The sequence below is a fragment of the Balaenoptera ricei genome, chromosome 2 (assembly GCF_028023285.1).
Source record: "Balaenoptera ricei isolate mBalRic1 chromosome 2, mBalRic1.hap2, whole genome shotgun sequence".
Classification (NCBI taxonomy): Eukaryota; Metazoa; Chordata; class Mammalia; order Artiodactyla; family Balaenopteridae; genus Balaenoptera; species Balaenoptera ricei.
This window is the reverse complement of record NC_082640.1, coordinates 95,520,311-95,543,089: the sequence shown is the minus strand read 5'-3', so window position 1 is coordinate 95,543,089 and position 22,779 is coordinate 95,520,311. Positions and strand designations below refer to the sequence as shown.

Sequence of the window (22,779 nt, the reverse complement as noted above, 5' to 3'; positions counted from 1 at the left end):
AAAAGAACAAGCACTAGACAAGAGATCCTGGGGAGGCCTTCAAGATGGTGGAGGAGTAAGAGGTGGAGACCACCTTCCTCCCCACAAATACATCAGAAATACCTCTACATGTGGAACAACTGCTACAGAACACCTACTGAATGCTGGCAGAAGACCTCAGACTTCCCAAAAGGGTCTTGGTGCTCCGACCGGGTGTCAGGCCTGTGCCTCTGAGGTGGAAGAGCCGAGTTCAAGACATTGGTCCACCAGGGACCTCCCGGCTCCATTTAATATCAAATGGCGAAAGCTCTCCCAGAGATCTCCATCTCAACACTAAGACCCAACTCCACTCAATGACCAGCAAGCTACAGTGCCGGACACCCTATGCCAAACAACTAGCAAGACAGGAACACAACCCCACCCATTAGCAGAGAGGCTGCCTAAAATCATAATAAGCCCACAGACACCCCAAAACACACCACCGGACCAGTCCTGCCCACCAGAAAAACAAGATCCAGCCTCACCCACCACAACACAGGCACTAGTCCCCTCCAAAAGGAAGCCTACACAACCCACTGAACCAACCTTAGCCACTGGGGGCAGACACCAAAAACAACAGGAACTATGAACATGCAGCCTGCAAAAGGGAGACCCCAAAGACAGTAAGTTAAGCAAAATGAGAAGAAAGACAAACAGCAGATGAAGGAGCAAAGTAAAAACCCACCAGACCAAACAAATGAAGAGGAAATAGGCAGTCTACCTGAAAAAGATTTCAGAAAAATGATAGTAAAGATGATCCAAAATCTTGGAAATACAATGGAGAAAATACAAGAAACGTTTAACAAGGACCTAGAACTAAAGAGCAAAGAAACAATGATGAAAAACACAATAAATGAAATTAAAAATTCTCTAGAAGGAATCAATAGCAGAATAACTGGGGCAGAAGAACAAATAAGTGACCTGGAAGATAAAATAGTGGAAATAACTACTGCAGAGCAGAATAAAGAAAAAAAAGAATTGAGGACAGTCATAGAGACCTCTGGGACAACATTAAACGCACCAACATTTGAATTATAGGGGTTGCAGAATAAGAAAAGAAAAAGAAAGGGACTGAGAAAATATTTGAAGAGATTATATTTGAAAACTTCCCTAATATGGGAAAGGAAATAGTCAATCAACTCCAGGAAGCGCAGAGAGTCCCATACAGGATAAATCCAAGGAGAAACATGCAAGTCACATATTAATCAAGCTATCAAAAATTAAATACAAAGAAAAAATATTAAAAACAGCAAGGGAAAAGCAACAAATAACACAAGGGAATCCCCATAACGTTAACAGCTGATCTTTCAGCAGAAACTCTGCAAGCCAGAAGGGAGTGGCAGGACATTTTTAAAGCGATGAAAGGGAAAAGCCTACAACCAAGATCACTCTACCCAGCAAGGATCTCATTCAGATTCGACGGAGAAATTAAAACCTTTACAGACAAGCAAAAGGTAGGAGAATTCAGCACCACCAAACCAGCTTTACAACAAATGCTAAAGGAACTTCTCTAGGCAGAAAACACAAGAGAAGGAAAAGACCTACAATAACAAACCCAAAACAAGAAAACGGTAATAGGAACATACATATTGATAATTACCTTAAATGCAAATGGATTAAATGCTACAACCAAAAGACATAGACTGGCTGAATGGATACAAAAACAAGACCTGAATATATGCTGTCTACAAGAGACCCACTTCAGACCTAGGGACACATACAGACTGAAAATGAGGGGATGGAAAAAGATATTCCATGCAAATGGAAATCAGAAGAAAGCTGGAGTAGAAATTCTCATATCAGACAAATTAGACTTTAAAATAAAGACTATTACAAGAGACAAAGAAGGACACTATATAATGATCAAGGGATGAATCCAAGAAGAAGATACAACAATTGTAAATACATATGCACCTAGCATAGGAGCACCTCAAACATAAGGCAAATGCTAACAGCCATAAAAGGGGAAATCAACAGTAACACAATCATAGTAGGGGACTTTAACACCCCACTTTCACCAATGGACAGATGATCCAAAATGAAAATAACTAAGACAACACAAGCTTTATTTTTTTTATTTTTTATTATTTTTTAAAAATTTATTTATTTTATTTTATTTATTTTATTTTTGGCTGCGTTGGGTCTTTGTTGCTATGCACGGGCTTTTCTCTGGTTGTGGTGAGTGGGGGCTACTCTTCGTTGAGGTGCGCGGGCTTCTCTTGTTGTGGAGCACGGGCTCTTGGCATGTGGGCTTTAGTAGTTGTGGCTTGTGGGCTCTGGAGTGACAACACAAGCTTTAAATGACACATTGAACAAGATGGACTTAATTGATATTTATAGGACATTCCATTCAAAAACAACAGAATAGACCTTCTTCACAAGTGCTCATGGAACATTCTCCAGGATAGATCATACCTTGGGTCACAAATCAAGCCTTGGTAAATTTTAAAAAATTGAAATTGTATCAAGTATCTTTTTTGATCACAATGCTATGATACTAGATATCAATTGCAGGGAAAAAAAATCTATAAAAAATACAACACATGGAGGCTAAACAATACAGTACATAATAACCAAGAGATCACTGAAGAAATCAAAGAGGAAATCAAAAAATACCTAGAAACAAATGACCATAAAAACACGATGACCCAAAACCTATGGGATGCAGCAAAAGCAGTTCTAAGAGGGAAGTTTATAGCAATGCAATCCTACCTCAAGAAACAAGAAACATCTCAAATAAACAACCTAACCTTACACCTAAACAATTAGAGAAAGAAGAACAAAAAAACCCTAAAGTTAGCAGAAGGAAAGAAATGATAAAGATCAGATCAGAAATAAATAAAAAAGAAATGAAGGAAATGATAGCAAGATAAATAAAACTAAAAGCTAGTTGTTTGAGAGATTTAAAAAAATGATAAACCATTAGCCAGACTCATCAAGAAAAAAATGGAGAAGACTCAAATCAACAGAATTAGAAATGAAAAAGGAGAAGTCAACAACTGACACTGCAGAAATACAAAGGATCATGAGAGATTACTACAAGCAACTCTATGCCAATAAAATGGACAACCTGAAAGAAATGGAGAAATTCTTACAAAAGTACAACCTTCTCAGACTGAACCAGGAAGAAATAGAAAATATAAACAGACCAATCACAAGCACTGAAATTGAGACTGTGATTAAAAATCTTCCAACAAACAAAAACCCAGGACCAGATGTCTTCACAGGTGAAGTCTATCAAACATTTAGAGAAGAGCTAACACCTATCCTTCTCAAACTCTTCCAAAATATAGCAGAGGAACACTCCCAAACTCATTCTACAAGGCCACCATCACCCTGATACCAAAACCAGATAAAGATGTCACCAAAAAAGAAAACTACAGGCCAATTTCACTGAGGAACATAGATCCAAAAATCCTCAACAAAATACCAGCAAACAGAATCCAAAAGCTCATTAAAAGAATCATACACCATGATCTAGTGGGGTTTATCCCAGGAATGCAAGGATTCTTTAATATACGCAAATCAATCAATGTGATAGACCATATTAACAAATTGAAGGAGAAAACCATATTATCATCTCAATAGATGCAGAAAAAGCTTTTGACAAACTTCAACACCCATTTATGATAAAAATCCTCCAGAAAATAGGCATAGAGGGAACTTACCTCAACATAATAAAGGCCACAGATGACAAACCCACAGCCAACATCATTCTCAATGGTGAGAAAATGAAACCATTTCCTCTAAGATCAGGACCAAGACAAGGTTGTCCACTCTCACCACTATTATTCAACATAGTTTTGGAAGTTTTAGCCACAGCAATAAGAGAAAAAAGGAAATAAAAGGAATCCAAATTGGAAAAAAAAAAGTAAAGCTGTCACTGTTTGCAGTTGACATGATACTATACATAGAGAATCCTAAAGATGCTACCAGAAAACTACTAGAGCTATTCAATGAATTTGATAAAGTAGCAAGATACAAAATTAATGCACAGAAATCTCTTGCATTCCTATACACTAATGATGAAAAATCTGAAAGAGAAATTAAGGAAACACTCCCATTTACCATTGCAACAAAAACAATAAAATACCTAGGAATAAACCCACTTAAGGAGACAAAAGACCTGTATGCAAAAAACTGTAAGACACTGATGAAAGAAATTAAAGGTGACACAAAAAGATGGAGAGGTATACCATGTTCTTGGATTGGAAGAATCAACATTGTGAAAATGACTCTACTACCCAAAGCAATCTACAGATTCAATGCAATCCCTATCAAACTACCACTGGCATTTTTCACAGAACTAGAATGAAAAATTTCAGAATTTGTATGGAAACACAAAAGACCCCGAATAGCCAAAGCAATCTTTTTTTTTTTAATTTTATTTATTTACTTATTTTTATTTTTGGCTGTGTTGGGTCTTCGTTTCTGTGCAAGGGCTTTCTCTAGTTGTGGCAAGCGGGGGCCACTCTTCATCACGGTGTGCGGGCCTCTCACTATCGTGGCCTCTCTTGTTGCGGAGCACAGGCTCCAGACGTGCAGGCTCAGTAGTTGTGGCTCACGGGCCTAGTTGCTCCGTGGCATGTGGGATCTTCCCAGACCAGGGCTCGAACCCGTGTCCCCTGCATTGGCAGGCAGATTCTCAACCACTGCGCCACCAGGGAAGCCCCCAAAGCAATCTTTAGAAAGAAAAACGGAGCTGGAGGAATCAGGCTCCCTGACTTCAGACTATACTAGAGAGCTACAGTTATCAAGACAGTATGGTACTGACACAAAAGCAGAAATATAGATCAATGGAGCAGGATAGAAAGCCCAGAGATAAACCCATGCACATATGGTCACCTTATCTTTGATAAAGGAGGCAAGAATATACAATGGACAAAAGATAGCCTCTTCAGTAAGTGATGCTGGGAAAACTGGACAGCCACATATAAAAAAAATGAAATTAGAACACTACCTAACACTGTACAGAAAAATAAACTCAAAATGGATTAAAGACTTAAATATAAGGCCAGACACTACAAAACTCTTAGAGGAAAACATAGGCAGAACACTCTATGTCATAAATCACAGGAAGATCCTTTTTGACCCACCTCCTAGAGAATTGGAAATAAAAAAAAAAAAGTAAACAAATGGGACCTAATGAAACTTAAAACTTTTGCACAGCAAAGGAAACCATAAACAAGATGAAAAGACAGCCCTCATAATGGGAGAAAATATTTGCATATGAAGCAACTGACAAAGGATTAATCTCCAAAATTTACAAGCAGCTCATGCAGCTCAATATCAAAAAACAAACAACCCAATCCAAAAATGGGCAGAAGACCTAAATAGACGTTTCTCTAGAGAAGATATACAGATTACCAACAAACACATGAAAGGATGCTCAACATCACTAATCATTAGAGAAATGAAAATCAAAACTACAATGAGATATCACATCACACCAGTCACAATGGCCATCATCAAAAAATCTACAAACAAGAAATGCTGGAGAGGGTGTGGAGATAAGGGAACCCTCTTACACTATTGGTGGGAATGTAAACTTATCCAGCCACTATGGAGAACAGTATGGAGTTTCCTTAAAAAACTAAAAATAGAACTACCATACAACTCAGCAATCCCACTACTAGGCATATACCCTGAGAAAACCATAATTCAAAAAAGTCATGTACCACATTGTTCATTGCAGCTCTATTTACAATAACCAGGACATGGAAACCACCTAAGTGTCCATCGACAAATGATTGGATAAAGAAGATGTGGCACATATATACAATGGAATATTACTCAGCCATAAAAAGAAATGAAATTGAGTTATTTGTAGTGAGGTGGATGGACCTAGAGTCTGTCCTGCAGAGTGAAGTAAGTCAGAAAGAGAACAATAAATACCGTATGCTAACACATATGTATGGAATCTAAAAAAAAAAGAAAAGGCTCTGAAGAACCTATGGGCAGGACAGGAATAAAGTCACAGAAGTAGAGAATGGGCTTGAGGATATGGGGAGTGGGAAGGGTAAGCTGGGACGAAGTGAGAGAGTGGCATGGACTTATATATACTACCAAAGGTAAAATAGATAGCTAGTGGGAAGCAGCCACATAGTACAGGGAGATTAGCTCGGTGCTTTGTGACCACCTAGAGGGGTGGGATAGGGAGGGTGGGAGGGGGATGCAAGAGGGAGGAGATATGGGGATATATGTATATTCATAGCTGATTCACTTTGTTTTAAAGCAGAAACTAACACACCATTGTAAAGCAATTATACTCCAATAAAGTTGTTAAAAAAAAGAAAAAAGATTCTGTAAATTATTGGGTTGGTCAAAAAGTTTGTTCGCGTTTTTCCGTAAGATGTAAAATAAAAAAAGATTAAAATGTGAACGCTGAAATAAATCAATACAAGAGTTGGAAGAGAAAATATAGCATATGAATAGAATATTATAACTTCCAAAAAAAGTCCAACCTTAGTTTAAAGTTGTAGTTGAAACTATAGGCTACATGTTACGTTGTATTTAATAAAAACCTTGAGGAGAAAGACACTGATAATAGTGCTTATACTAGCCAATACCGTTTGTTGTTAAGGAGAAAGTTGGAGATTATTTGTATACCAGTTACCTTAACTTAACAAAAAATAGAGTATTAGCCAGGTGGAATGAGTCTATTCATAGCTTTAATCTATTAATCAACACATACACTGTATATTATAATCATATTGAGTTTCTAGCTGGGTTGCTGAGATGGACCAAGGCACTACTCTCCAAATTATTTTTAACCATGATGTTTCTATATTATCCCCTTGAGATTCTGACAATTGCAATCTTACTTTATATGTAGTTATAATAAATAGTATTTATCTCATTACATAGTTTTATAGAATATTGTGTTTGATGGAGAAAATTACTCACCTGTGCTGTAATGTTCGCATCAACACTTTGCTGATTAATTTAGTATCTATGACCTCAGTATCTTTATTCACTAATTCTGCCACTGTAACGAGTGAATAACTAGCTAGTCAAAAAACAATACTTTGTTTTGACTTTCTTTCTAAAGGTCATTACTAAACTCAGAGTGATGTTTATTTTTCCCTTTGAGGAGTTCTCCCAGAAAGTCAAAGGAACAAAAAATAGAAGGAAAAAAAAATTAGGGACTACTCCATGAGGCCCTTTATCTAGATAATAAGAGTTACAGACAGAATGAGAATTGTGGGGGAAAAAAATGTTTTTAAATCCTAAAACTGAAGGACACACTTTAGAATGAAAGAAAAGGCAGAGTAAGGCTTAGCATCAAGGAATTGCAGAACACCACAGAAACACAGAAAATAACCAAAGTTTTCAAAGAGAAGAAATAGGTCATACAAAGGTCAAGAATCACGTTGTTATAGGACTTCTCAAAAATATTGGAAAGTAGAAAACATTGGGGTGATGACTTCAGAACTCTTAAGTGAAAACGATTTGGTGTCTGTTTCCAGTTATACGATCAAGTGTGAGTATAGACTAGAGACATACTATGTCTCAAAAAATTTACGTCCAATATATCCTTGAGGTAAAGTTGTTTAGGAAGATACTGGAGGATGTTTGCCTTAAAAATGCAGGAAGAAACCAGAAGGGAGGAGAGAGCATCAAGAAAGCAGCAAAGGGAAATCCCAGGATTCATCCATTCAACAGAAAGTTTTGGTTGCCTACTATGTGCCAGATTCTTTTCTAGGTAATGGATACAGCACATTAGGTAATAAGTGCTAAGAAGGAAAGTAAAGCAGAATAAGAGACAAACAGTGACTGGTGCAGGAAAGAGATGTTATTTTAAATAAGGTCATCTTGGAAAGCCTCAATAAGGTAGAATCGAGCAGAGACCTGAATGAAGGGAGAGAAAGTGAGCCGTGCAGATAACACAAAGAATAGCATTCTGAGAAAAGGGAACAAGTATGTGCAGAGGTCCTGAGGCAGCAATATACTTGGCATGTTTGGGAAATAGGAAGGAGGCCAGTTTAGCTGGACCAATTTGTGGGAGGGGAAAAAGTGGTAGAAGACAGGATCATAGTGGAGTAGGGATAAGGGGTCACATCTTTAATGCTTTGGAGACCATGGTAGATGCTTGGATTTTACTCTGAGTGAGATATGAAGCCACTGGAGGGTTTAAGCAAAGGAGTGACAAGATTTGACTTATATTTTTAAAGGATTATTCTGATTCCTTTGTGGAAAATAGACTGTAAGAGGGCAAGGAGTTAAGTAGGAAGATTAATTAGAATACTATTTCAATAGTCCATGTGAAAGATGATACTTGCTTGGACAAGAGCAGTCATGATAATAAAAGAGTGGTAAGGAATGGTCAGATCCTGGATATATTTGAAGTTAGAGCCAAATATGATTTGCAAATGGATTAGGTGCTCTGATAGATATGGAGATGTGCTGCCTTGATCATCCTTCCAGGAAAGACTTGCTGATGAACCTCAGGAAGTGTGGAGGACAGAAATTCTCCAGCTCTCAGCACTTCATCTGCAGCAGCTATAGAAAACACTTTACCTGAGGTCACATCCTCCCTAGATCTGAGGAGCGAACACAATGGGGATGTAAAACCCTTGCCATTTCAGCCTAATGCATCACATTATGTCAGGCAAAACTCACTCCAGAGCTTCCTCCTTTGCAGCTTGACTTCTCCCTCTGCACAATCTGCTTCTTCCCCTTCCCTTGACAAGTGTTCTCTGATAAACATCTTGCAGCCCAAATTCCATCTCAGGATCTTCAGAGAACCGAACTGTGACAGTTGGTCCCAGTAGTGGTCTAAGATGCCTGTGAGGAATCCATCACATGTGGCACATGGAACACAAAGAGCCCCTGGCTGAAGGTGGCAGCTTTCACCAGTGGTAAAATGAGAGAGTTTACCTGTGGAAGAGAATGAACTAGTGAGTGCAGTATATCAAGTACTTGAGACTCATGAAGGAACTCATAGATTTAAGAATAACAGAATTGGATGGCTAAGTACCACTGATGCTCTACAGAAAGTGGGCCTCTTTAGTTGCACACAAAGCTTGTCCAGAACTGAGTAGTCTGAGTGGCTGAACTGGTAATTGTCCTAGGAGAAGAAATATTGGAAGATCAACCACAGGAAGTCTGGAATAGAGGCCTATGGATGGACATATTGGCACTGAGCGTGAGCATGAACAGTGAAGGTCTTTGTACCACATGTAACACCCACCAGAGAGCATCCACTACTGAAGGGGCACTAAACAATAAAGAAGACTGAATAAATTGCCCAGTTGACATCATCTGCCTCAGTCATTGGCCAACTGGTGCTGGCCCTTGGGCACATGAATGGAGTGTCCACTGGAGAAGGGATGAAGACAGAGTGTGGGTTCAACTGATCAAGGCTAATTTAGCTTCTGCTGCTGCTGAATGCCCAAACTGCCAGCAATAGAGAGCAACACTGAGCTCCTGATATGACACTATTCCTTGAGACCAAGTGTCAAGTTGGCTACGTTAGGCCCCTTCCATCCTGGAGTGACCACCTGTTTCTTGTTACTGGAATAGACACATATTCCAGATATGGGGTTGCTTTTCCTACCCAAACAGCCTCAGCCAGTACCACCATCTGAGTGTTTATGTAATATTAGATTCACTAGCATGAGATCTCACATAATGTCACATCAAACCAGGGAACCTGTTTTGCAAAAAAGGAAGTGCAGGAGTGGACCCTTATCCACAAGATCCACTGATAATGTCACATATCTCACCACCCAGAAACTGCCAGCCTGATAGGGCCTCGGAGCAACCTGCTGAAGGTAACAGCTGAATACCAGTTCAGAGGCAATACTCCGAAAGAGTGAGGTGCCATACTCCAAGATGTATTATATGCATTGGATCAAAGATATTTATATGGCACTGTGCCTCAGTAAAAAAAAATATGGGTCTAGAAGCCAAAGGGTGAAAGCAGAAGTGTCCCTAGCCCTTACAATCACTTCTAATGACCCTTAAAGTGCTATTTATGTTTCCTATCTTCACAACTCTGAACTCCACATATTGAGAGGTCTTGGTCCCTAAAGGGGATACACTTCTAAGAAATATAGCAAAAATTCCATTGAAATATAAGCTGCAGCTGCTACCTGGGTACTTTGGGCTCCTTGTGCCCAGAGACCAGCAGGCAAGAAAAGGGGACACCTTCTTGCCAGGGATAATTGATTCTGATCATCAGAAGGAGATAGGGATCCTGTTACACTCACTATTAAGGTAGAAAAGAGTGAATATGGAGCCCAAGTGATACACTTAACAAATTGTGACTGTAAGGAGAAGGTATAGCAACTCCATCCTGATAAATGCATGATGGCAGAAACTCAGGCCCCTCAGGGAATAAGGGTCTAGGTCACAACACCAGGTAAGCCAACAACAGCAGCAGAGGTGGTAATGGAGGATGAGGGAAATCTAGAATTGATAGTGGAGGGGGGAGATGACAAGTATTGATTGTATTCTACAGCATTACTACAGCAGTTGGGACTGTAGTTTGTCCCACTAACCTCTATCTTCTAAGTTCCCCTCAGGAAAAGAGGCCCCTTCACTCTTGTAGGAGCTGCTTCCTAAACATACATGGAGAAATAGACCTATATGAAGCAAGGGGTAGATTGTGGTAAGCTAAGAGATATGCTGCCCAGATTCATCTTCAAGAAAGGCCGTGCTGCCCAACTGCAAGGAATGAAGTCAGCAACCTCCAGCTTCCAGTTTCTTCACAGTCTAGCTCAACTGCAGAGAGCCACTTTGCTTCAAGTCCTGCCCTTCCTACATTTGGTGACTGAGTGAGATCAGCTGCATGCAGCTGCAGAAGTGACCCCAGCACACATGGGGAGCAAAAAATATAAACAGTCAAACAGAGAATTAAGAGAATTTATAAATGATTGTTATTATTTTAAAACACTACATTTTTTGGAGTGATTTGTTATTCAGCAACAGACAGAGAAATTGGTATCTGGAGTAGCATGTAATCTTAACAAAATGCAGAAACATGTGGTACTGGCTTTCAGACTAGGTAGCAGGTTGGGGATTGGAAGAGTGGCAAGAAGACTGCTAGTGGAGGCTGAAAGGTCGGTGTGGTAGACAGACTAATGCTCCCCTACCTCAAGATATCCACATCCTAATCCCCAGAAACTATGGAATGTTACTTTACGTGGTAAAAGGGACTTTGCAGATGTGATTAAGGATCTTGAGATGTGGAGGTTACCTTGGGTTATCCAGGTGGGCCAATATAAACACAAGGGTCCTTAAAGTGGAAGAGGGATACATAAGAGGAAGTCAGAGTGATACGAAATTAGGACTCTGTTGCTGGCTTTGCAGATGGGCGAGGGGAACCACAAGCCAAGGAATGTAGGCAGCCTCTAGAAGCTGGAAGAGGCAAGGGAACATGTTCCTCTCTAAGAGCCTCCAGAAAGGAATATTGTTCAGCCAACATCTTGATTTTATTCCTGTGAGATCAGTGTTGTGCTTCTAACCTACAGAACTATATAATAATAAATTTGTGTTGGTTAAGCCTGCTAAGTTTGGTGTTATATTACACAAGCAGGAGAAAAATAATAATACAGTTGGTTAAAAGGCTATTAGCCTTGAAGAATAGTAAACAAACTCTTAGTAGAGGGTGGAAAAAGGCAGTAAGGAAATCATTAAATGCTGGAAAATGGGATTTTTTTTTTAAATGTAGTAATAGATAATTGATACAGCAATATTTTTGTTTGTAGAGGAGAGCTTAAGAGAAAAAGACTTAAGAAGAAAAGACCTGTAGAGAATTGGGGGGACTAGATTTTTCCTTTTGAACTGCTTCTGGCTCTTTTAGTTGACTGATGGTATCTTCATCAATATAATTTTCTTAAAAATTGTGTGAGCCTTATTTAGCAAATTAGTCCACCCCATTAGACAAAAGCCACTTCCATAAATCTCTTCTAGGCAGGCCCCTTCTACCTTGGGCTGAGAATCCAAGTGCTGTAGAAAATGCCCACAGTATTTATTCTGTAGCCTTCAGGGCCTATGAGGCATTGCTTGACATCATTCTAAAATCTTAAAGCGTCTTATAGCCTCTAATTTATTATAACCCTGAGACTATGTTTTATTGTTGGCACTTTGGGCCTTTGTCTTTGCCCCGAGATCATTTATGACATTGAAAATATTTTTCTGGCTGATAAAGATGGGAATAAAAAATGGTAGAGAATACTTCATAGGCTTCTGGATGTGCTAAGAGTTTATAAGAGATGACATCTACATATTTTACTTTCCTCTCTAGACTCATCATAAAAAGCTTTGAAAAGTTAATACTACTTTTTTAAACTTGAATATAAGTTAAACTTAGAGGTAATATCTGTTTTGTTATTAAATGTATTATAAATATTTATGTTATTGTAATACAGTACAGTCATAACAAGCATCCATGAGCATTTAACAAACAACTGTTAATTTATGAAGCAGAGAATAACATGAGTGAAAGTTCTGGTTAAATTTTTAGAGTGAAAGCTAACTATTTATTAGCTTAAGAAAGAATTTATGTTTAATTATCCTGTATGAAAGTGTTGATGCCAACTGGTTCTCTGCTGGGAGTTCAAAAAGCAACTCAAATATGTATAAAAGAATATTTATCTTATTTCCTCTTGAACACCAATAACAATGTTTACAATCTTATTATCAAGGGCAATGGTTTCTTTTAACACATGTATATCCTTGACAATGCTGCAAATAGACTCAAATTTTCTAATTATTGATGGCTCCTTTTTCTTTAATTGATTACATATTTGGAATTTTATAACTATACTGAATCCAAAGAAAAATTGCTTTGTTAACTTCAGAGCTTTTTAAAGTCTAAGTATAATGGATTGTAAAGATAATGGAATTTTTTAAAGTCCAGATTTCTTCCATTCTCAGAGAAGATTATCTAATCTTTTTATCACTTACTATAGAGGATTTTTTTTTCACAGTGATATGTTATTAAATGTTTGCTATTGTAACCATTTTTTCCTCCAGTTTCTCAAGCAAACATTTCACAAATGCTTTAGGAAACTCTAGAGAAACTTTTAATAATTTAACACACAATAAATTCTGATTTTAAAGCACTTAGGAAGGAAGGAAGGGAAGGAAGGGAGGAAAGAAGGAAGGAAGGAAGGAAGGAAGGAAGGAAGGAAGGAAGGAAAGAAGGAAGGAAGGAAAGAAGGAAGGAAGGAAGGAAGGAAGGGGAGACAATACATTGAACCAAGTAGCCTAATGTTTTATAATCTTAGGGGAAAAAATTCCTTTTTCTCCTTTCAAGACACATTTCCCTGAGAACATGTTTTTTGTATTTAAAAAACAGAAGTCTTACTTCCTTTTCTCCTCTATAAAAGAGTTCTCCTCTCTGCTTTTGCTGGGGACTTGCACGTTGCTCACCACAGTTGCAGAACCCAAACTGAAATTCTCTATTGATCCCAAATTAACGCTTTTTTTTTTTTTTTACCTGAAGAAATAACTGGCAGTCTGTTTTAGGTCAACTGAAGTGAAGCAGAGAGCATGGGTCACCAGGTAGCAGGATGGAGGGCTGGAGAGTGGCTGGAGAAGGCTGTTGGGAAGCTGAAGTGTGACCTGAGAGCTCCTCCTAACATGGGGCTCATCTGTCATCTTAAGCACATGTGGGGCACTGGACTGGGGACATGTCCTGAGCACGGCCATCCCTTTCAGGTGAGCAGGCTCTGCTGTAGCATGTGTTTCCTGGATGCTTGTTGGCAAAGAACCTCCTCTGAGTCCCTCCACCGGCAGGGCACATTTGGTTCCACAACAGGCCTCCTTTAGGAAAAGAGCACAGACTCAAAAGCTCAAGTCCATCCTGACAATGTTGAATTTTATCTGATGGTTAAGAAATCCCCCCTTGTGTTCTGGAAAGATGGCTTACTGCAAAGAACCACTCTTCTTTGTATGCGTTAGATAAGACTTACAGATGCCCCCATTGTTTACCAATGATAAGCACACACAGACTCTCCAAACTCCCATTTTTTTCTTCGTAGATGATTAGCTGAAATGCTGTCCCCACTGATCATTTGGAACAAACTGTTTGTTAACCAAACTTTGGTCAAGCTTCTTTTCTTCTCTAAGGCTCCTGAACTTTGGCAGCAGACAGCTCTTCCTGAGAGTTAAACATTCTCTGATCTACTCTCCGATCAGTCCACCCTTTCATCCTATTTCCCCACATATAGTTCTTCCTAGCCTTGCTAAGCCCTCATTATGAGAGGAAAACTTTTTTTGCCTAACTCTTGAGAAGCTTGCAGACCTTATGGTCAGAGTTTCTCCCTTTTGTAACAGATCTCTCTCCTCCTAATGCAATACTTCCCACCCCCCACCTCCATGCCCCATAATCCTTTTGAATAAATCTTTCCTTACTGAAAAAAAAAAAACAGAAGTCTTTGTTACTTTTGGAAAATACTTACGTAAAGTTAAAAGTATTTTCCAAATTTAAGTCTGGACACCTCAATTTATTTTCATAATGGGAAATGAAAATAAATGAGAAGCTATTCCAAAAGTAAATTAATTTTACTTCTCAGATGAAATCAATGTACAGAGATATTTAAAACTGGAACATGGTATCTTGAGAAGTCCAAGCTATCCTTCTAGAGATGTGGCAGATCCTTGGAGGCGGGCACTACATGGAAAGAAAGGCTACACAGGGAATAACTGAAATGCCCCAGTCAATAACACCAAAGCCCCAGACACGTGAGAGAGACCTTCTTGAACTTTCTCGCTCAGCTTAGCCACCAGCTGAATGCAGCCACAACAGCAAACCCACCTAACATCACTTGAAGCAGCTATAGAAAATAGTTTAACTGGATACCACATATCCTCTATATTAATCAACCAGACAGCTGACTGAATTTTTTTCAATGCCTAGTCAGTGATTCTGTTGTATATGAAAGTAGCCATACTTGACAGCCTTTACTCTAAACAAGAAAAACAAAGGTTTACTAATCATTGCTTTTACCCCCAAGGTTGCTAACATTAGGTCTTTATGTTTAATGTGCACTTTAAAAATAATGAGTAGCATATTGCTTATTGAAGTGCATTTGCAAATTGCTGACAATCACCTTTTTATAACCATATATTAGAAATAACAAGAAACATCTGCTATTTCAAATTTCAGTTCACTAAAAAGCATGGCATAGTTTGTATGTCATTCTATATAAAAGATTTTACTTATGGGTTGGTGGACAACTGACCATAATTAAATGGTAACCAACTAGTTTTTTAGTTGGATAGAGAGTTGCTCCTTTTTCTACCTACCTATATTAAGATCTTTTTTCCAAGGTGCAATGGATTGAATGTTTCTGTCCCCACCCCCAGCTCCCCTCAAATTCATACGTTGAGATCCTGATCCCCAGTGTGATGGTGTTAGGAATGGGGGCCTCTCAGAGGTGATTAGGTCATGAGAGTGGAATCCTCATGAATGGGACTCCGTGCCCTTATAAGAAAAGAAACCAGAGAGATAATCTCTCCTCACTCTCCTCACATTGGTCAGAACTATACTATATGCACACCCTGAACTAATCATCAGCAAGGGCAGCCCAATCAGTATTTGCCTTTAAACTGGATTGACTTCATTGAAGGGATACATTATTTGAAGTCACTTCTGAATGAAGTTTTTAAGCAAAGAAGTAAGGAGGAAGGGGACGGGTATTGGGTAAAATAATATTTTTCAAATTTCAGATCACAACCCATTAGTGGATCGTGAAACCAATTTAATGGAGAGTAATTGACATTAAAAAATTAAATAAAATGGAATAAAATAAGTAGAAATAATAAGCTCATCATACTTATTTGGCACTAACGTGGTTTACAAAATTTATGAGTTATCTGTGTGTATATTCGGTCATGATGTAAAATGAATTTCTTAGTACAGATCAAAGAGTTTGAAAGCCACTTGAGTAGATAGCCAGCTGTGTCTGCTATACACAATCCCCACTGGTCTTCTGAAAATTGGTTAAAAAGGAATAGCTGCATCCAATGATTCTCCCCTACAAGATGTAATGAGGCTCACCCGACAAAAGAGATCCAAGAGTAAAAACTAAAATATGTGAACTCTTTAAAATACGTGGGTTTATATAATTATCTAAGGACGGACTAGATAACAATAAAAAGTGCCATCTAATGAGAAATCATGCACCTGGAATTTTACATACTATCTCTTTTAATTTTCTCAACAATACGTATCTTCTAATACATCTCAATGTTATGTATTATTCTCATTTTAAGGTTAGAAAAAACAACCAAACAAAGCTCAAAGAGGTTAAATAATTTAGTGTGTAAGTCACATAGCAAATAAGTGAGAGAACTTGGATTTAAACTTAAGTCTCTCTGATTAAAAAAAGCTCAAGCTTATTGACTACATTAATTTACCTCCCCAATGCTCACATGCTTCCAAACAATTTATCACTATAACAGCAGTTTTATTCTATGGAACAATGACAGTATTAACTTAAAATCACTCTAAAATTATGCAAACAAAAGCAACCACGTAAAGGAAGGAAATAAAAAACCATAGATTTCAACATAATTAAGGCTTTTCTGTTGGTGATTTCAAAGTGAGTCATTGACAGTCTTCCTTATTTCTAGTTGAAATTTTCCAATCAGTTCAAGAATAGTGATTTATGATGAATATCTTCTGATTATAAACCACAGGCCAAATAAGTGTTTGTGTTGAAATAAAAAGAAATCTTTTTAAAAACATCTTTATTGGAATATAATTGCTTTTCAGTGGTGTGTTAGTTTCTGCTGTATAACAAAGTGAATCAGCTATGTGCATACGTGTATCCCCATATCCCCTCCCTCTTGCGTCTCCCTCCCACCCTCCTTATCCCACTCCTCTAGGTGGTCACAAAGCACGGAGCTGATCTCCCTGTGCCATGCAGCTGCTTCCCACAAGCTATCTATTTTACATTTGGTAGTGTATATATGTCAATGCTACTCTCTCACTTCGTCCCAGCTTACCCTTCCCCCTCCCCATGTCCTCAAGTCCATTCTCTACGTCTGTGTCTTTATTCCTGTCTTGCCCCTAGGTTCATTAGAACCACTTTTTTTTTTTTAGATTCCATGTATATGTGTTAGCATATGGTATTTGTTTTTCTCTTTCTGACTTACTTCACTCTGTATGACAGACTCTATGTCCATCCACCTCACTACAAATAACTCAATTTCGTTTCTGAAATAAAAAGAAATCTTAAGTACAATTTTTGTATATAAAGTAACCGTTTTCTCTATATCAAGAGATGAACTGGTTATATATTTAGCATTTTAAAGCTCTTATTTCATTTTTTTTCATTTATAGATTTATAGCCCATTTATCTGCTTGAACAGTTGGATACTAATAGTTTTATTACTGAGTGCTTTAAGATGAATGATGTTTGTGTCTTGGTGCCTCAAAGAAAGACCTTAAACCTTCTCTGTTTCGCCCACTAAAATAGAATATGTGCTATAGCTATTAGAAAGAACTGCAATTTTATATATTTTATATATTTAATATAATGCAAAAGTAAAATTCATCACAAATAACCAATAAATATGTGTTTACTTCATGAAAGATGTATTCCTATCTAACAAGAAATACTGTGGTTTCTCATTCTAATTGGAGGGTTGGAATGGATGTATAATGCTAATATTTGAAGACCTAATCTCCTGCTATTATTAGCAATGTTATTCTTGAGAATTTTTCTTCCTTATTTGTGTTGAAAGATGAATAAATTCAATGTACGTAAGATCACTAAGACGATGCAAATAGAATGTAATTTTTCAGTATTTCTGATATACGTTAATTGACCCAAATGTACAGAGCATATTACATATGAGTTACAGGAAACTAGCATTCTACTAGAAGCTTAAGGTACACTATTCATTATAATGTTTTAAGCCTGCTTCTAGCTATCTTCTAGCTACCTAGCTTATTCTCAGCTGCTACTGTCCATGAGTAATTGTTATACCTTGGAGGATATCAGACCATGTTAATAACACCCAGAAGAACATATTTTGAAATGTAAATTTATTGAAAAACAAAAATAGAATACCTTTGAAAGCTAAATTGAACACTTATTCAACAAATATTTATTGAGCATCCTCTATATGACACTATGCTTGTGACTGTTTTTAAACTTTTTGACTTCCAAATGTTCATTGCTAGTATTTAGAAATGTGCTTTGTTTTGTGTATTGGACTTCTATCCTGTGAATTTGCTAAACTCACCTTTTTTTTTTTTTTAGGTTTCTTGGGCTTCTACATAGACAGCTCTATCATCTGTGAATAGAGACTGTTTTGTTTCTTCCTTCCCAGTAAGTATGCTTTTTATTTCTTTTCTGTCTTTCTCTAGTTTAGATATCAGGGTAATATTGGCTTCCTAAAATGAGTTGGGAAGTGTTCCCTCCTCTTGTGTTTTATGAAAGAACTTGTATGGATTTTTATTCTTTCTTTATTAAATGTTTGGTAGAATTGACCAATGAAACCATCCAGGCCTGGAATTTTCCATTTTTGGAAAGTTTATAAGTGAAATCAATGAATAGATATAGGAAAATTAACTATTTTTTCTTGAATGAGTTTTGACAGTTTATCCCTTTCAAGAATTGGGCCAAATCATCTGAGTTGTATAATTTATGGGCAGTGAGTTGCTTGTAGGATTCTCTTATTACCCTTTTAATGTCTGTAAGGTTTATGGTCTTCTGTTTTTTCTTGATCAATCTAGGTAGTGGTTTATCAATTTTATTGATCTTTCAAAGAATAAACTTTTTTTACCTGGATTTCCTCTACTTTTTATTTAACCAATTCTATTGACTTATGCTTTTATATTTATCATTTCCTTTTTTTTTTTTTTTTTTTGCTTACTTTGAGTTCAATTTGCTTTTTTTCCTGGTATTTTCACATTAAAACTTAGGTTATTGATTATTTCAGATCCTTCTTCTTTTCCAATATAAGCATTTAATGCTATAAATTTCCTTCTGAGTACTGCTGTAGCTGCATCCCACAAGTTTTGATATGTTGTTTTTTCATTTTCAGTCAGTTCAAAATAATTTCCACTTTTCTTTGAGACTTCCTATTTGACCCATGAATTATTTAAAAGTGTGCCATTTAATTTTCAAACATTTGGAAATTTTCTAGAAAGTAATTGTTATTGATTTCCAATTTAATTCCTTTTGATCAGAGAACAAATTATTATTGTTCAATTATTTTGAATTTGTTATGGTTTGCATTGTGGCCCAGGATTTGATCTATCATCATGAATTTCCATGTGCACTTGAAAAAAAATGTATATTCTACTGTTCTTGGAGTTTCCTTTAAGTGTTAAGCAGGTTAAGTTGATTGATAGTGTTGCTCAAGTGTTCTGTAATCAGTAGGAGAGATAGGATGTAGTTGGCTTACTCCATCTTGGCCAGCAGTGGAAATTTAGGTTGGATTTTGAACCCAGATTTTTCTGACTGATAAATTGGTATTCTTTTCATTATGCCATAATGAAATATTCAGGATCTCTAAAAGCTCTAAAAACCCCTTATGTATTATGTGATGTAATTCTTGATCCTAATAAATTCATTTTTATGCAGCAAGTAAATTTTATTTTTGCTTAAAAGGGAAATATCAAAACCTACTTAGGAAATGAACCAGTCTTCCTTGTTCTTTGAATACACTTTAAACATTTTATTAAATTGCTCATTGCAAACAGGCTTTGCATATATTTATGCAAATTTTAAAGGCATGCCCTTCTGACTATCTCTTGCAAAGGATAATAGCTGGATTCATCTCCTTTTGGAGTCAAAGAGTTACTTCTTAGCTTTATAGGGAAAACTGAAGCATAGTGAAGGAAAGAAATCTACTAAACCACTGAATCAGGTGTTGAATTTGAGCTTTTATTTTCTTCTGGCTGATCACGCTACTGTGCTTTCTTCCATTCGTGGTGAATTAGAGAGGCAGGTTAGAGCAGTGTTTCTCAGTATTAAAAAAAAGTAAAGAAAGAAAAAAGAAAAAACAACAACAAATAAACATGGTCCGCTTTCACAAATACAAATATCCCAAACTCTCCTTCTACTACATTTACGTTTTCTAAATAAATGAACATTTTGACTTAAAGAAAGTTTTAAATAATAATTTTAGATTAAAAAAAATTCCCCATGTTTCCCTCTCCTGAGATTCATATACACTCCTTATATTGAAAGTGCAAATCATTTCTCCCTGCTAGATTCATCTATACCTGTTCATCTGGGGATACTTTGGCAGTCTTCTAGTTTTCTTCAAAGTCTTGTTCACCCTAACTGGTCAAACTGTGACCCATCTCTATATCTAGAAATAGAGCAGGCTCCACTACCATAGACGGTCTCCTCCCTTTACCCCTGTAAACCCATGCCTTCCAGATAGCAGCAAGACACAAAGATGCCAACCAGTCCATACAGAAATATGCAGAGGAATCACCTGTGTCACAGCCCATGAGGACAACCAGTGACAGGTCAGAGATGGTTGGCCAAGGACTAAAGGCCAAGCAGATGCTCTGGGGCAGGGTAGGCATACCAGCAGGTCACTAGTAATGATAAACTTTCTCCTTTGCTGTTTGTTATGGTAGTGAAACCATATCTGGCTCTGCTACCAAGTCTGCCATCATTTAAATAAAGCCTGCAGATAGACTACCAGACAAGTCTATTTTTTAATGGGTACCTTCCCTAACATACTTATAATAATGGGAAAAATTAATAGGATGTATTATATCAATGGGTCATACTAACCTCTCTTTTCTTTTTCTAAGTTCTTTTTAGTTCTTGGGTATACTGGCTGTGGGATGATGCAGGATATTTTTAAGGATTTTTCCTAAGATTTCTACAGTGTTATATAAAGCATGAGGAAGGGTTATAGGGGTATGGAGAAAGAAAGGCAGTAATAAAAATTAAAGAGAGGGAGTAAGCAAGAGAATGGGCCAGGGTGAGAATGAGAGTGTGCATGAAACTAAAGGCTTGGCATATTTTAAGCCTGAGATCAACACTATTTCTTAATTGAGCTTCTTGCTTCCATTTTCATCCTCCTCTAAGTGAGCTTCTTTATGCCAGAGTCAATCCTTAAACTGCAAATCTAACCATATTGGCCCTTTGCTTAAAACTCTTTAGAAGATGAAGTCCCTCCATGATCTGACCCCCACCCTCTCTTTATTCTCACCAACTGCTACCCTTCAGCTTACACTGAGACAATCTTCATCACCTTTGAGTTTCTGAAGAACAGTGGGCTATGCCATTCCTCTGGGCCTTTGCATTTTTTGTTCCTTTTCTCTGGCATGTCTGGTCCTTGTCTTTGCTGTAACACCCCCTCTGTGACTTCGTCCCAGACCATACATTCTGTGAGAGTTAATAAGTTCTTCTTCTGCAAAATATTATACATAGTACTTTCATTTTAACAAGCAATTGTTGTATGGTAATTATTGGTTTTGTGTTTGTTGTGCTACTTGCTCTGTGAGCTCCTATGGGCAGGGACAAATTCTTATTTGTCATTTTGTCATCTGTGTCACTGTGCCTGGTACACCATAAACTCTTAGAGAATGTTGGTTGATCTAAATCAGGTAGAGCTGTAACAAGAAGTCACCATACAGTCTCTCACTTTGTAGACTTATGCTCAAGTATGCAGCTGTGTTGAGCTATTATAATTTATCCACTCTGGAAAAAAAACCCAGCAACATTATTTTAGGCAGATAGCTGGGTCAAGCAATCATGTTGTCTTTTTCCATTGGGGTAAGGATATCCCAAAGGAAAAATATAATGAACAGAAGCCTCTTACATCAGTCTTTTATATTTAGGGGGGAAAAGGATTTGCAAAATTTTCCAAAAGCCAGTTAGAAAAATTAAGCACCTATGCAATGTGATACTTCTAAAAATAATGCCCAGAAGAACAGCAGTTCTAGAGAATACTAAATCTGAGTGTGGCTAGATTCCATCTTCATTTTGGAAACAACCACAGCTGTGGCCAGCCCAGTCAGACGGTGGAATGCAGTTGAGAATTTGATATGGGGGGGAAAGGAAAGGGAACTAGGTTTTCTGCCCTGAGTCAGTTGGCACAAAGTCCCTGGTCCCTCCCCTTCCCCCCATCTCCTGCCCCCGACTCTCTCCTCCTCACCCAGGAAATATATTGGTGATCTGGGCAAGATCTGGTATTTGGTTTCTGTTTGTACTTTGAGGGATGTCGCAGTAAAAGGGCTTTAAAGAAACTAAGATGACAGTGTTATATTATACGGTACATCTCTAACTCTTCCAAGTTTGGACAAGTATCAAGCTAAGCCACAGAGAAATGCTTTCCTTCTCTTTAAAAATTTCTATAAATGGTATTTTGCAATTTATCTGAGACGAAAGAAACACAATAGTTCCAACTTCATTAAGCTTTCCTTTACCAAAAATCTTACAAGATCACATGCCTGCTAGAAATGACACACTGGTCTTAACCGACAATATTTTATGGAGAAGATAAATTTCCGATCCTATCTTCTGTATCTGTCTTGTACTCTACCCACCTTTTCCCTGTCCTTTATTAAATAATAAAACGATTATATAGCAAAAATGAGGGAGCTATCAGCAACTACATGGAAGTGGCATGTCTTCTGTTAAAGAGCTGCCAGGAAAACTAATTTATGGCTGTGTTAGTCAGGATGGTGGTTACCCTTAGGAGGAAGGGTTGGCAGTAACTGGAAGGAGACACGGGGAAGACTTCTGGGGTGCTGCTCATGCTCTATTTCTTATTTGGGCGCTGATTACATGGATATGCTTAACTAGTGAAAAATAATTG

At 37.6% G+C, this 22,779-nt stretch overlaps 1 protein-coding gene across 5 annotated transcripts in view; it reads left to right on the top strand.

The window, feature by feature from the left end:
- DTWD1 (DTW domain containing 1) overlaps positions 1–22,779 on the top strand; it is a 211,738-nt gene that overhangs the window by 24,150 nt on the left and 164,809 nt on the right. For 4 of the 5 annotated variants that reach the window (XR_009500833.1, XR_009500834.1, XR_009500835.1 and 1 more), the window contains exons 7-8: positions 13,498–13,689; positions 18,246–18,314. The gene's annotated coding sequence lies outside the window, so the exon portion shown is untranslated. Of the gene's footprint in view, positions 1–13,497; positions 13,690–18,245; positions 18,315–22,779 lie in introns of those variants that run through there. The other variant, XR_009500836.1, reaches the window with a different exon arrangement.